General features: G+C 53.8%; 1 protein-coding gene across 1 annotated transcript in view; it reads left to right on the top strand.

Moving 5' to 3' along the window:
* Positions 1–15,693, top strand: part of LOC100902520 (gamma-aminobutyric acid type B receptor subunit 2-like) — a 53,148-nt gene that overhangs the window by 22,221 nt on the left and 15,234 nt on the right. The window lies entirely within an intron of this gene.

Genomic DNA, 15,693 nt, shown 5'->3' with positions numbered 1-15,693 from the left:
AACAAGTCGCTTGTCTGCGAGGTTGGGCAGGGAGAGCCGGGGGAATTTTTAGCGGGCGGAAGGATTCGCGAGATCCGAGTCATTCTGAAACGAAACGCCTCTCCGGATAATGTAGACGAATAAGGGTCTCTCCTGGGGCGTCGGGGAACGGTTGGCCGCTGCTCACTTCCACCTCCTTGGCACGAGAACTAAAGAACGATTGATTGATTGATCGGTTCACGGCGCTCGAGCGCGGTACGAAGGAGTCGCCGACCAATAAGCAGGCCAAACTCGGAGGACAGCGTACGGAGTGAAGATGGACGATTTTGTCTTCGATCCTTTGAACTATTGCGCTGTCCGTATGGGATTCGTTCGTCGTTTGTTCGTTGGTGGCGAGGTTCAACCGTCCGTACGTCCATTTGCAAAACAGCGGGGCAGCATTAGATAGCCGTTGCGCCGAAGCCGTTGTACCGATGGCTTCTCTAACATTTGCTTTCAGGCGAACAAACGGCCGGTCGACTGGGATGAGGGCACACCTCGGGTGCGCAAAGACTTGCTTACAGGAGGGGAGCGGGGGCGATGCCTGATAGGACATAATTTATGGAGTGCTCTGTATCTAAATACCGCTTAAGGCTTCTGCCAGTCGGCCCGCCGAACGCCCGTGAGCGAGCGCGGCCGTCGAAGCGACACCCCGGGCAGGCCGAGGGCGTGGGAAAATCCGCTCACCGACCGGAGGGAACGAAGGAAGTGCAATTTTGATACTATGTCTCCAAAAAAGGAACGGAGTCGGGGTCGACGAGACTCGAGAACCGAACGCTGTTGAAGTGAATATCCGTCGCGCAGTTCTCGGATATCAGGCGCCGGAGGAGAGATCCTGAAAGGAGCTCGGCATGTCCATGAATCTCCCGGAAGAGATCGGAGTGACCTGTATTCGAAGCGGAGATATCAGGCGATGGAAGTTCAACACGTTGTCAGCTAGGTAGAGAGGTTTTTCGAAACGCGAATCTCCCGATTCGCCCGGCGACAGATAGCGACATGTTCTCGATGCCTATGCTTGCTTGGTCGCCCTTTTCTCCGGTTTTCCTTGTTAAGCTATTTTTCTTGTGCCTGTCTGATTCCTTCGTGTTTCGTGTCGCTTCGGCTATTATTGCCGCTAAACCGCTATTCTGCCTTATTTAGTTGCTATCCCATTGCTTCCCGATCCGGAGGATGACCGCTGGAAAGGCCAGTTCGACCCTTATCCGGATCAATGGCGAAAGGTTTTCGAATCGCCAAGAGACGTCGTCGCGGATCACTTGGATTCGCTCGGAGGGTTCCTGGAAAGAGGAGAAGAAATCGGATTGCGCAGTTTTATTCGGAAAGTGCAACCACAGCCTTGCTTGAGTTCAAGTTAATCTCTAAGCCCAATTCGCTATTGACATGTTGGGCTTGAAGATTAGCTTAGACACAGGGGAAGGCAGTTCTTCCAGTCGCAAAAGCAATCAGAGGAGCGCGATGAAGCTGACGCAATTCGCCACATTCCCGACATTACTTCGTTCGTCCTGAAATCGCACTTGGCACCAATTTCAATCGTCATACTTTTTTGAGCTTTGGATTTACGACAATCCCGTTCCACCTATACGCTCTCCGCTGTGCCCCTTTCGAAATGAGCTGCCTGGGATCTATCAGGATATTCATGCAGCGGCAGCCACGTGAACTTCTTTCCGCTTAAGACCATCATTCAGAGCACAGGAGTTCGATCCCCGACGACGATTCTGCGAGTTCTCCATCGAGGACCTCTTTGCCGCTACACCCAATCGCTTTCTCTTCGTTGCATGGTTACTTGGCATCTCTCCTTTCGCCTCCCCGGAAGAAGAGAGAAATGTTCACGGAGTGCCCGGGTTCATCATCTTTTCTCTGCGCTAATTTGTTCGCTCTGAGTGATTGCCTTGTTGTCCAGGTCGGTGAGGGACTCTCCTCGGGGTATTCGCTCCCCATCACATCATAGAAACTCCTTGTTGGGCCCTTCCCCCTCGAGGTTCTGCGGCTCCCAATTCTTCCCGGACCCGACCGCGCTCCATGACCTCGTATGCGGAATATCACAAAGTCATGGCACCCGAGGCGGGCAGCGCCAGCGCACCAACGGACCTTGCTCGGCCCGCAAAGTTTCTCTTCGGCTCCCACAGGCTCAAGATACATGCGAACTCTCCACTCAAACTCTAAGCACGTGTTGGCCAGACCGGCGAGCAAACTTGACCGGTGTACGCATATATTCGCTGGGAGCGGCATCTACCCTCGCTCATGAACAATGGTTTTGCGGAAACTTGGGTCAGAACCTTGATTCGAGCTCCTTGACGAGGGTCTTGTAATTTTGAAGCGTAGTGATTTTACTATGTACGGAGTGAAGGCGCGGAAGGGAATCACTCAATGTGTCAGAGAGTGAAATGCTCGGTCGACTTTCGAAGTTGTGAACAAGCTGACCATCCCGTCGCCCGCTCTCCCATGCTCTGAAGTGTATTTCCAAGCGACGACCCGCTGTCCCTCATGCGGAGTCGAGGCAGCTGTATCGAAATTCGAGCGAGTTGACACAGGAGGAGTTGCTTTCCCGAGGATATACATACATATAGTGCACATGATCCGACATCGATGAATTTGCCAGCCTTGAGGGTTCGAAGATGGTCGATTTCGAAGCGCCTGTGCATTTGAGATTCGTACGACCGACTCCTGAGCCTGGCTCTCCTGCCCAGAGGCTCCTGCCAGAAGCATCGGCTTGGCGCCTACCAAGCCTTGACTCTTCGCGTGCTCGGAAGAACCGAAAGGCCTACAAGGGTTCGGCTGTCTGCCCGACTTCTCCCCTACCGCTCGTTGTTTTGCGACGTATTTCAAGCGTCCCATGCCCGTTTTTTATATCTAGCTCCTTTGTCCGCGTCCCGAAAGAAACAAGCGGCGCAAACAAGTCTTCAACTTGAGGAGACGCTGGAGAGAACCCCTACCTCGTACAGGGCAGCGTCGGTAGTCAGCGCTCCCAGCATCGGAAGGACTCCGTCGGGCTCGAACGGAGCATTGCGTGCTACACAGTGAGTCGATCAGGATTCCCATCCCGAGCGGATCGAATGTTCTCTCCAAACAAGTCCGCACGGAGTTTATCGCGTCTGCTGACTTCATCCAGCTGTGCAGGGCTTGCTACCCGCCAAGCGCTTGTTTGCCTGCCGCTTTCTGTTCCTGCTATTATCGCGTTGTTTTATTTCGCCCGTTATCGCGTTAAGAGCTCTGTGGGAGAATGACGACGACGATACGGAATGAACAGAGATCCGCGGGAGGTCCTTCGTCCACGAAATGGGTCGGAATTCGCGCTGCGGTGTCGCAAGGTTCCCAACACGGTGTCGGGAGTCAATACGTCCGAGACGTGATCGGTGAATAGCCTGAAAACCTTGTGCGGCGTCGACTTGGCGTGAGAGCGCGGCCGTACGTCCGGGGCGGAAGCGTTGGGTAACCGTGAGAACACATCCGAATGTTCGACCAGTATTGATCGAATGGAGCCTTAGATCGGCATCCGGGGCGGATTCCGGGAATCGAAGATGAAGGGCAACAAGCTGTCGAGGCATTCCGGCTCGTCAGGAGCAATAATTGTACCGAGCTGCCATTCGGGCTTTCGCAGAGGAATCCGGATGAACTACCGATTGAATGGAGAGGGCAGCGCAACAAGGAATCGCAGTACGGGCTTTGCTGCAGCCTTGTCAATTGTCTCGCTTTTTGTGGATTGTCTCAGCCGAACCGGAATCGATCATCATTTTTTCCGGGAAACGCCCTTCTCCGACTAACAGTGATTTCGAATGCGAGACTTGAAGAGGGGAAGTTGCGATGGAACGCTCCGTCTACCCCAGCCATCTTGGTCAGACACCTCCCTGCCAGCTGTTCTTCGACGGCGCACCTTCGAATCGAAAGCCGCTCTCATTGGTCGCGGAGGAGGCTCGACCATACACAATCTCGCTCGATATTTTAGAGTTCGATGAGCCGAGGTGGCTACGGATCCGGAAGCTGAGTCGAGATTCGTTCGTTTGTCCTCGAGACATCAGACACCTGACACCAGGTCGGCGTCAGCGTCGAAGGCAAACGCGCGAGAAGGTAGCACCATGTTCGTAAATCCGAGAGAGAAAACGGAAGCTTCGGGGGGCGTTCGAAATACACGAACGGGATAGCGAAATTCGAAGATGACGAGGAAAGTTGGGGTGCAGGATACCAATGTGCAGGATCGACTGCGGAGAGGGAGTCCTTGCTGAGCCGGGAAAGCTCCAAGTCTCCGACTCTCGTCCGAGAAGGATCGTCGAGCGATTCTGCATCACGGAAGAGAGCAAAATAAGCACTGCGGAAAGATTTTCACCGCATGGGAGGACCCCGAACGCCGTTTCCGACAGATAGCTCAGAAAATATCACCGGCACCCCCGGTCTGCCGATTTCACCGATACTGACGTCCCGGATTGAGAGAAGCCGAAAATCGGTGAGCAAACAATATCAGCTCGCCTCTTGAATGCAGTGCACCAGAGGTCGTCTGAATCTCAAACGGACCTCTATATGTGAGCGAAGTTCCTCCGGCGGCATTTCCACTAGCGGTTATGAGGAGCAACTAGTTCCTGCAAGCTGAGCTCGAGTTTGGAGTCATCCTCGAGAATAACGTCATACGCTCGGCCGCAATCTGCAAAACTCTTGGAATGAGATGGCTCCCTCGTAAAAAAAACTAGCGAGTTTGCGAAGCGGACGAAGCGACGGAATTTAACGCGGACGGAGAGGAAGCCGAGATCGTGACCAGCCGGACTCAAACAACAACTTTTGATGATAAGCCTCGTTTGCTCGGAAGCGCGCAGCCGGGATCCGCGAGAAAGGGCCCGAGTGAGCGAATGCGGTCCGTGCGAAGAGATCTAAAGTCGCCCTCAGAGTAAATCCGATCAAATACTGCTCCGTATTCGGCTTGCGGTAGCCGGGATCGAGAATCGCAAAGCACGCGCGCAGCGCAGAGACGACAGTTTGAAAGTCATCGATCGAAACTCAATCAGATCCACCTCTCGTGAGAAGTGAGCAGTGTGGTTCAGCTCCCACGGGCCGTCTGTGGGAACGAAATCAATTTACGTCGACTCTCATCGCGGTGACGTCTACGAGATAACCACACGGCGGTTCGAGAAGTCAGTCAACATTGTTGTCGGTCATTGTCATCGTTCATTCCGCCCTGAATTGAGTTTATTTTGGGATCCCCAGCGATTACGAAACGTTTTCGGAGAGACGCGAAAGGGCCCACTGGCTTGAGCCGAGATTTCCGCTCTGCGGGGTCTCTGGAGCTCCTTCTTCTCCAGTCGCTAGCCAGGCTGATCTCTACGCCCGGTCTCCCTCTATGCGGTCGCACTCTCATGTCCAGCCGTTTCCCGCTCGGTTCCGGGAGGGGAGGCACGGCAAGCTCCGGTTTATTTATCTCTGACTGAGAGCCAGTACGCAGCACCCGAGTGCACGGCCATTACGGGGACATATTCAGAATCTGGAGTCTCTTCAGGCTCGTAAAGGGATTGGAAGTTTGCGACCCCCGTGACATTACTTCCCCCCCCCTCCCCTTCCCCGTGGAGTAAGAATGACGGAACACTAATTCCCGGTGAACATTTTCGTTCCCTCCGAGCTCTCACGCCGCATACCACGGAGGGTTGGGCAATTTGAGCGTCCGTTCCCCCGTTCATTCAGGCAGTCAGTTACTCACTCGGAGAGGCTCTACCATCATCACTGTTTCCACTAGAGCTGTCGGTAGATGGGACGCTCTCTTTCCAGTTCTCCTCGATTACATGCTCACCACGCGGATCGAGATTGAACGCGGCTCGTGCACACGTCTCTGATAGGGCTCAGTCCCATTAGCGTGCCGCGTCCTACAGGTATAACCAGTAGGTAGACGAAAGTTCCAATTTACGTACCGACAAGCACGGAGGATTCGGTTGAAAGCATCTCGCGTTTATTAGCGGGATCCTAATTGAACAACACCGTATATAAGTATGTACATATGCATGTGAATTACCCGTACTCCAACTTTCGTCTTCCACCTCTGATCGCCTGCTCGGACGAGCGGGATCCGCTGTCTCGGCAGGTAGTTATCTTCGTAGGTAAGGCATAGTAGTCCCCAGAGCTCCGTACTCACGACCGTATCCAAGAAGATTCGGATTCAAACGATCCGGCAAACTCGATGGCTGCCGTTGAAAACAACTTAACAATTTTATATTTGCATTTCAGGTAAGCGATATATTGAGTGCAGCCATCGAGAAGCCTCGCAGCTCGCGAAGCTTCGCTTCCGAGACGGCCCCGGCGAGATCCTCGCGGATTCTATCGGAGCCTCGAGCTCGTAAATAATTTATTGATGCGAGCTGTGACAGTTCGCAGACTATGCAAGCGGAACCTCTAACGGACGACGAGAAGCAAAATTTAGACAAATGAACGTTCCTTTGAGCCAAAGATTACTAGCCGTCGATTCACGACCTCCGAATAGAAGCTGAGAGTTTGCGCTCGATATCGAGCTTTCGCGATCGAGGCAGCGATTGACGTATCAGGGGGGAAGTCGGAGGGCGAGCCTATCGCGGTCCCGGGTGCCGGCGTCCACGCTAATGAGCGACGCTCATGTCGGACTGAGAGAGTCAATGAATTTTGCGTGCTCCACGGGCACGTAGCGCAATATCTGTGCTGCTGCTGCCGCCGCTTCCGGGAGACTTCGAAATATTCAGCGGATCCTCCAGCTTGGTCCTCATGAAAAAATAGCGCCATCATCACGGCTCCCTGTCCACGTTTTGATGCCGTTTTGTTCATCGAGATTCTATGCAGTAGCTCTCTTCGACGTTGCTCCTCCGGGCTGCTCGAATCGGGCGCTTTGGTTTTAGGACGAAGCTCAAAGCTCGCTTCGATCTCAGAGAAAAAGTAGGAATACTGCTGTGTCCCCAGATATGTACGCAGAGGCACTTTGTTGTTGCTTCAGTGAGCACTCGGTGATTGGAAGTTCCACGTGCGTCCTGCACGAGCTCTGATGGCTAAGCTCCAAGCTACTACTACATATCATTACCTCGCACCGGCGCAAAGAGCCATCATCTAGCGATCTCCACTGGCTTGCGGGAGTAGGTGCTTGCTGAGTCGAGAGATTCGGTGATTTACTGACGCCTGGAATAGGGCGAGCACGGTGTTCCAGACTGACGAGTACTTCAGACCGATGCGTTCGGATCATGGATGATCCCTTTGGAAAAGCGCAGGGTTTTTCCGATAAGGTAGATCACCGTCTCCAAAAGATCGTTAGGACCGAATTCCGCATCTCGGGAGCTGGCATGATTTGAACCCACCGATCCGGCTATCCCCGTGTGGTGTATTCCCTCCATTTCCTGGATGCTTTCGGATGCGAGGTTCACGGTGGGATGGCTTCGACGCACCATCGATTCGGAGCTCCTCACCATGGAGAATCCTCGAATTCCAGCTGCCGAAAAAAAATTTGCTGGCGCTGGCACTGTTCTCGGGCGTTACTCATGCTCGCATGAGCAGCCAGTCGCTTTACGCAGGAAGGGTGGCATTTTCCCCGTTCTTTGCGTTCTCAGCGGCTTATTTGCTCTGTGAGTGTTGGCCGCAGACAGTAAACAAGGAGGAGAAACATTGGGAATAGAAACTTTTGCCACATCTATTTACATAGCTTCGCCCAACAAGCACCACCACCACCTCCAGTCACAGGGGCCGCAAGGCTGGTGGCGCGACTGGCACCGGCGGCGCACGCATTCTTTATATGAAAGCGCGAAAGCCTTTCGAAAGCCGCTCGTTCCTCCCCGATATCCCCTCCCCCATTGAATAAATAAATAATTGCTCACTCATTTTGTCGGATATCGGTCTGGCGTATCCGAATAAGCTTTGCTCGCTCCGGGCCCCGGCAACAATTTTCTTTGTCAGGCGAACTCATGAATTTTCCTCACGGTCCGGCATCGGAGATTCTCGACTGAATTATTCCCACGGAGCGGGAGAAATCCGAATTTTTCGCTCGCTTCGCTTCGGAATAAATCGCCCTCCTGGAAAACTGTTACCTTCATTGGAGGAATAAAGCTATGAGCAGCGAATGAAAAATCTTCCGAGAGAGCCTGGCGAAGGGGCGACCGAACGAGCGAGCGAGCGACAGAGTGCGCGGTATGTCATGGCCGTAAAGTAGGCCAATAACGACCAATAACCTGAAGCTTTTCATGTCTTTGTTATTACACTGTCCTTTATGGCAACGCGCAACTCAACACAAAGCCGTCCCCGGTTGTTTGCTGCATCGAAGCTAGAGGCAGAGGAGCCCAGAGCACATTCGGTGCGAGCGATCGAATTTGGCAAGCCAGTATCGTGCACGGCTTGCGCGCACAAGAATCATAGGGAAAGCGATACTTGGCACATGGCAAAGACAACGTCGGCTTAAATAAGCTCCCGGTACGATCCCGCGCCGGCCTGTATGGATTTCCGAGCGCGGGCCTGAGAAAGAAACTTCACCGTCAATCCATCGCGCAGCTTGCACAGATGCGCTGAGTTGGAATGAACCCGCCAAGCTCCATGCCATAAACGATTTGCTGCACTTTGGCTGTACTGTCGGGGTCCGGAACCTTGCCGGAACACAGCACGAACGATGAAACAACCATGAGGAATACTCGATGGATCCGAGGAAATGGAACGACGGAAAGTGTTTCCCGGGAAAAATCTAGGTGGCTGCTCCCTGCCCCACCCTTATGGTCTTGCGCTGAAGCGGTCGAGTCCTGACGAAACGGAGCGATCGTTTTCAATCGACGTGAACTAGATGGATATTGCTCCTCGGTCCAATTGGTGGAGACGATTGACAGACAGACTCCACAAGCCCCGTTCGCGACCGGCGGCATCGAGGCACGAGTGGAACTGGAACTTTGTGCGACGATTCAGTTCGCGTGCCGCAACCCGAGAGTCCGATGCTCGAATTCGGATACGTCTCATGGAGCTCCCGGACAGGAGATGACGCGGAATCCGGAGCGGTTGTTTCTTGGAAACTGGAAACATTCTGGAGTTGCGGGAGCTTGCTATGCCCGACTGCAAGTCGCAGGATCTTCGGAAGCTCGTCCGGCCGGGTTGATCCAGTGGCGAATCTTCGCAGCCAGGGTGAAACCATGGAGAAAGGGTCGACTTAGCGCGACCAGGGACGCTTTTATGTTGTCTCCAAGTAACGAGCCTCAGCCGTTGGCGACGATGATCCGGCGACTTTTTTTAGGGATACGATTAAAAATAGAGGATTCCCTGACCTGGGAGCACCTGCGAGCGCTCGCTCGCCAGAGCCAAGACAGCATCGATGTGGCGAAGGAGCTGCTCCCTTGTGGAGCACTAGCGAAGGCCAAAAAAAATACAACTGAAAGAAACAACGGAACGGAACGCTGACCACATTGTCACGGTTCTGCACATCGATTGTCGTTCCGCCAGGATCTGACGGGGGCCATCGATTGTGCTGAGGAGAGCCGAGATCATCAAGCGGAGGGGACACTCTGTTAGTGCTCTCTCGCCTCCTACAGTAGGCAGTTTCCACCGAGAGATCCGCACCTGGAGTTCAGGTTTTCGAGAAGGGAATTCGCTGGATCTATTCGGTTTATGATTATACGTTCCTCTTACTCCCTAAAGCGCCCGAATGGTTCCCGTCGAGCTCTCGTGAACTTCGGAGTTTCCGTGGATGTTTCTCTTCAGTGAGGCCCGCCCTCTACATCACCCTCAGTTCCGAGCGCTTCCGCGGCGACTGTTGTATCATATTCCAAATTTACCTCGATGTGGGTCTCGAGGACGGTGATCGTCGTCATAACGCAACGCATTTATGGTGTGGTGGGTCGAGCGGTATTCTCATCCTGAGGGGCTACGGCGCGGCGGCTCCGTGCAGCCAGTGGCGTGAATGCATGGGCCACTACGCGGGAAGGTATACGGTCGGAGCAAGGAGGAGAACGCCCGTGGCAAGGGCTCGAGAATGGCGGTGGCATCAGTGAGCGGAGCCGACTTCGATTTCTCTCGGAAGGACGAGAACAGCGGCCGAAGGGCATAAACAAAACCTGAGCTCGAGGAATGCGGAACGAAATGGAGGGTGAATGGGATGGATACCCTTCTTCCGAATAAACTGAGTGTTGTAGCTTCGCCGTCGCTTCGGCGTTCGTTGAGTTCCTTTTGCTATTGAAGTGGAGATAAATGCCCTCGTGAAAGCCTGTAGATTACCCTCGGCGGATGGCTCGTCGATGCAGTGGATGTCGTAAGCGGGAGACTCGTCGGCGAAATCTCGTTGCTCGCGGAAATCGCTGAACCTGTGCAGAGTCCGAGCCAGTCGGGATTCTCGCGCAAAAAATCTCGGCTGTAATTGTAGAGCAAATCCACATTTTCGCTCTACTCGAAGACCGGGACCGACTTTTCCCGTCCAGCCGAAATTCCCTGAATGTAAACTCAGTCAGCCCTAGACTCACAGTTGGTGTGTACATAGTGTGGTCACTCGCTCGTTTTTGCTAGCAAACAGTTGTAACGAAAAATGAGTGTATCGAGAGTAGGGTACACAGAATAATGACGCAAACCGAACGCAAAGTCGAACCCTAGGCATTACATCATCATCATCATCACAATCATTCTCGGCTGACGAGGCGAGATTTCCCCTGCCCTGGCGTCAACGAGCAACCTGCGGACCTGGACGAGGGTGCACTCGTCCACGTTTGCCAGTGGGGTAGTTTCGCTGATCGAACGCTCCGAGAGTGATGAGAACTTGATGGGACAAGTTTTTTTTTGGAGTTATATGCTCAGGATATCTCACAGAATAGGCTTCGAGTCTCTAACTCGCTTCGGCGAAGAGCGGGCGGCGAGTTCCTTGGGGGAAAGGGAGGAATGATGAACTTGTATCCTCCTGCAGGGGTTTCGACCGCGGGGTCGTTCCTGAGTTCGCGGCAAGATTCTGCTGGCAAGAAGGGTCGGCGGCCTCGCGTTGCCCCATTCAAAGGCAACGATATCCATCCGAAATCCACTGCCCCCCACATTCGTACACAAAAGCAAGCCGGGAGAGCCGATGACGCCCAGATCTTCGATCGGCGGGGAAATGCAATACGGTACGAAATAGAGGAATTCATAGAGCGGGAAAGTCCATTCCGGGAGGGAATACAGCCGAGATCGGGACCGAGCAGATTTAAATTCCGAAAATATTTCTGTGGTACGTGATGCGAGATCAGGACGGTCTACTCCCCCATAGGTAGCCCAGCCGCACAATTTCCTCGTCGAATCCCGAATGCCTTCGTCGGATTCATAGCCGATCCATATATATTTGAGTTCACTCAAGAATTTCCAACGATCCCGGATGAGTTGCGGGGATTTCTGCTCATGGCTCTAGTTTTCCTCGGAGCGTGACTTTCCCCTCGTCTCCGTCCGGAACCACCCGAAATCAAAGGACTCTCCTAATCAGGAAGCGAAAAATACGAAACGGAATGGAGATTGCGATTAGAGAAAGGATCGCAATTGGATTGGGCCCTTCTCCATAGCCCCGATCTCGGGATTCCCTCCACCCATTCAGCCAGCCAGCCAGCTAGCGGGTTCGATCGATCGATTGCCAGGTTACAAGTTAGATCGAATAAGGAGAGGGAGCATGAACGAACGGAGGAGGCAATAAGATAGAGGTCGGAGAATAAGCCAGGAAAACAGCGAATTCGGAGAGAACCGAGTCGAAGATTGCTGCCGCCGATGGAGTCGGAGCTTCGAAAACGGAGAAACGCAGAAAATCAAATTGATTATCTTGCTCATTCGTTCCTGTTCATTCGCTTCGACAACGACTTCGGCCACGAAAATGATGACGGCGGCGGCGACGGTAGTGGATCCGACGGGAGGCAGGGAAGGAGAAGAGCATGTCGACGACAAAACCGACAATGGTCCGTAGGCAGGCGGAGGCTGTTTGTGCGAGTGGTTGGGTGACGGCCGTCGTTTCCGTGACTCCATTACGTGTAATGGTGGTTCTCTCTCTCTCCTCCGCTCAGAATCTCCTACCCGAGAGCCGCGCAGGTTGTCTATCGGTTTGTCCGTCGGAATTCGGATTCCGATTTTCGATGCTCCAGGACCGAGAGCGACGAACGTCGAAGGATCATGCGGAGCACGAGCGACATGCCTACGAGTTAAAGATCTTGAAGGGAACGAAAAGTGGTGAACGATGCAGCCACATAAACGCGGCCGCAGAAGTCCCATAGGAGCTTCCACAGACGAATGTTGAGATCCCGAAGGAACTCGGAAGGAGCGGACGCTTTATCCCCCTGCCTGCCCCGAGCCGACTCTGATTTTTCTTCGTCCCAGAGGTTCGGTTCCTCCCTTTGTTTCGATTTCCTGCCACAAGTGAAGAAAAATAACAATCCGTACGCTTGACTGCTCTTTCTACTCAAAGCTTTCGTTCGTCTATCCGTCCGATCTACCTCAACGGCGAAGGGATGGAACAGCCGAACGCACGAACGAAAAACCCAACCGACCGACCCACGGTCCGAGGAACAAGTCTCCGGCTGCCAGCGACGCCGCGCCGCCGGCAGCACCAGCCCCAGAGGCCGCATCAACCGAAGCAGACTGATGGATTATTTCAGCTGACTCTGCCAAATACGGAGGGAATTCCGCTCCGAACAACTGCGTCGAATCGCTGCAGCCTATGGTAACTCAAAGCAAACAATGGAGCGCTCCCAGTGTACACCGCTATTGACCTCCGAGCGACCGAAAGCCCCTGAGCTTGTATTTGTGTTCTTTCCTTCAAATTAAATCAGACATTGAGCACCAGAACACTGAAAGAGAAACGAGGTATTCGTCGTCATACCCGCCGACCACCCGCGCAGCACTCCGCACGAGAGGTAGTCCCGGCTCACGCTCTCAGGCGGGGATCAGGCAAAAATTTGTCCAGGAGCGCCGATATTGGTTACGAGTTCCATTCATTCAGGACCTTCAGGTAGAATCTTCGGGAGGCAGGGGGCGGTCATCCCTCGGCAGCCGTCTACGGATCTGGGTGGGATCTGAGCGGATCCGTCGGGGCCCGAAAAAAAAGAGTCGCGTTCCGCTTAGTTAGCCCCGTTTATTGCTTCTTTGAGGCTGTCTGTTGGTCTATCACTCGACTCGGTCACTTGGGTGAGCTCAACAGGCACTTCAGAGAGCTTGTCGAGATGAGGACAAACCTGCAGTGAGAACGTCTACCTAATTCAAATGTTTTTCGCCACACTAATTGGCGCATCGTTCCGCAGCGGTCTCAAAGGCTAATCGAACGCCCTAAGACATCGTGCGGAGATTTGATTCCCTGAGCAAACGAGGACTCCGAATGCATAGCTTCTACGATGGAAAGCAGCATGCAAAAATGCGCTCGAAGGAGGAGAATCTGTATCGTCGTTGTGGAGCAGGATGGAATAGGTAACGGGGAACGTTGTAGGGAAAAATAACTAGAGAGATGAACGAAGTCTCTCCGAGGACGCAGAGCCCGCTGTATATGCCTCCGAAGGACGATGGAGTTTCGAGCGGAAACGGAGGCGTCGAGAACGGAGACATTTATCACAAGGCATCCCGATCGATCGATCACATCTAGCATTCAAGAAGGGATGGAGCAGACTCCCGTCGAAATCGCGGAGTGGGGTACAACGACAGCGGCAGCTTCTGAAAAAGATATATGTAAGTCAGTCCAGACAGACGGTTCCGGTTTCGGATGCGACATCTTTTATCTCCGCTTGTCATTCACAAGATGACGGCAGCGAGCAGTCAAGTAGCGAGCCCACAATCGGTGGTCGGTCCGACTGACGCTCACAGTCAATCCGATTGTTCGTTGGTTGACGGCTCGGTGGGTTTGTTCGCCTGTATGTCCTTTCTGGAAGAAAACGAAATTACCGAGGAGCATACAGTAGAACAAAAAAATCCCGACAAGAAGAACTGTTGGACCCGAGCGCTACTTCAGCTCGCGCGTCGTGGAAACCAGCGCGGCGGTAGACGACAGGGTCACTGACATCAGCTAGTTCCTTCGCGGCGTGGAAGATCTGTCGACAGTCTCGGCGGGACAAATTTTCGACGACGCGACGGCAACAACAACGATTCTTAGGGAGGTCGCTTTTCGTGCGACTTTCCGTTTCCCCTCCCTTCGATGTGACGTCTATCGTCTCAGACACTCGATTTGGACTCCGCTGGAAGAGTGGAGCGTCTCCTCGAGTCCTCATGGAGGCGTTCGACACGAATCGCAGCCGGGGGAGACGCGGGTCTCCGGAACGCGGTACGAATGGAGGGAACGGAGGATCTGAGGAACTACAATTTCATCCCGTGTCTGTCCGACGCAACATCGACCGCGAGTCGTCTACCTCAAGGGTCGACCATGCGGAGCGCCCAGCGTTATACGTCGCTGCTGCTTCTTCGATGTGACGGTCGGCCAGCCGATAGCCTTTCCTGGTTTTGGACGGGAAATAGGACAGACGTCAAGCTAAAAACTAGCCAAGCAACGGACCGAAGCCAGCCAGCGATCGACCGACCGACCGAGTCCCGCTTGGCTTTACGTTCTCTGACCTCCGTCCCCGGGAGTTTCACTGCCGGGAAGGCAACGAGCCGGATGCAGTTAATGCCGATGACGGCGATCCATTTCGCAGTAGATGCGCGAACGCGATGCGATTATGCGTGGACCAACTCGATAAGCAGACTGGATGCGGGACCGTCATGCGGCCCTACGAGGCCATAGATTCCGGATCATACGGAGCGACTTCCTCAACGTCCGGAGTTTCCCCCAATCGCGCCGCCGGGGTTCTCCGATTCCCAGATTCACCAGCTGAGAACGGGAGCCGAGCGATGGGGTCAAGGTTCTCTTAACAGCCCCGACACCATTTTTTCCTCGCTGCTGCCCTGATGGCGCGTTGATACCACGTTATTTGAGCTAACGACATCTCCCTGCTTTCCTTGAGAAACCGGTATTATTCCCTCATCCAAATGGGTCATGCTTCAGGATTACGCGCCTACGTCCTGAATATTTCCTCAGTGCCTTCGGCGAAAACTGGCGAGGGCCGTTTTCGATCGGCGGGGCGAAGGATTCCACTCGAGGTGGATTATTCGTTTGACCCGAAGAGAGTCCCGGATTCGCTCGGAATACTCATCAGTAAATATCACATTGTTTTGACAGAGGGGGAAGCGCAACAGCTCGGTCATTCCCCCGCGGCCGGAAGGAATTTTTCTTCTGTAACCGAGGCTCGATGGAGTCCCGTGCATTATTGCTCGTGCATTATTTAAACACAACCGCGTCCCTGGCGGGCGGGCGTCCGACCGGTCGGCCTGTCTGCATGACCGTCTATTTGTATCCCAGGTCTGTGCCGCAGTCCGTTTGGGAATGCTGCGGGGAAGCATCCGAATCTACTGCCGCAGGCGGTCTCACGTTCTATTGCACTGACGTGACGCACGTTCCTAGAAATGCCGGACTTCCATGAACAGTGGACAGATCAGAGGCTTGCTGCCGTTGTCAAATCAGACTTCGGACAGCAAGAGAAAACGGTCCCCTCTCACAGAGTTGCTCCATCGGCATAGCGATGAGGCTGCGTCGGTGGCCGCCCAGCTCACGATACGTCCAACACTGCCAACTCCAACATTCCCTCGACTGAGTCGACCGAGTCCGAAGGAAGGACCGACGCATCATGCACGACTGGTGACGGAGGATAAAAACAGAGAACGCAGGCTCCCGAGCCGTTTCCACCGACGACCGACTGGATGAGGGTTGGGGAGGCT

This window comes from Galendromus occidentalis, unplaced genomic scaffold (genome assembly GCF_000255335.2).
Source record: "Galendromus occidentalis unplaced genomic scaffold, Mocc_1.1 scf7180000077526, whole genome shotgun sequence".
Taxonomy (NCBI): domain Eukaryota; kingdom Metazoa; phylum Arthropoda; class Arachnida; order Mesostigmata; family Phytoseiidae; genus Galendromus; species Galendromus occidentalis.
Note: the sequence above shows the minus strand (reverse complement) of the source record. Positions and strands in the feature narration are given on the sequence as shown.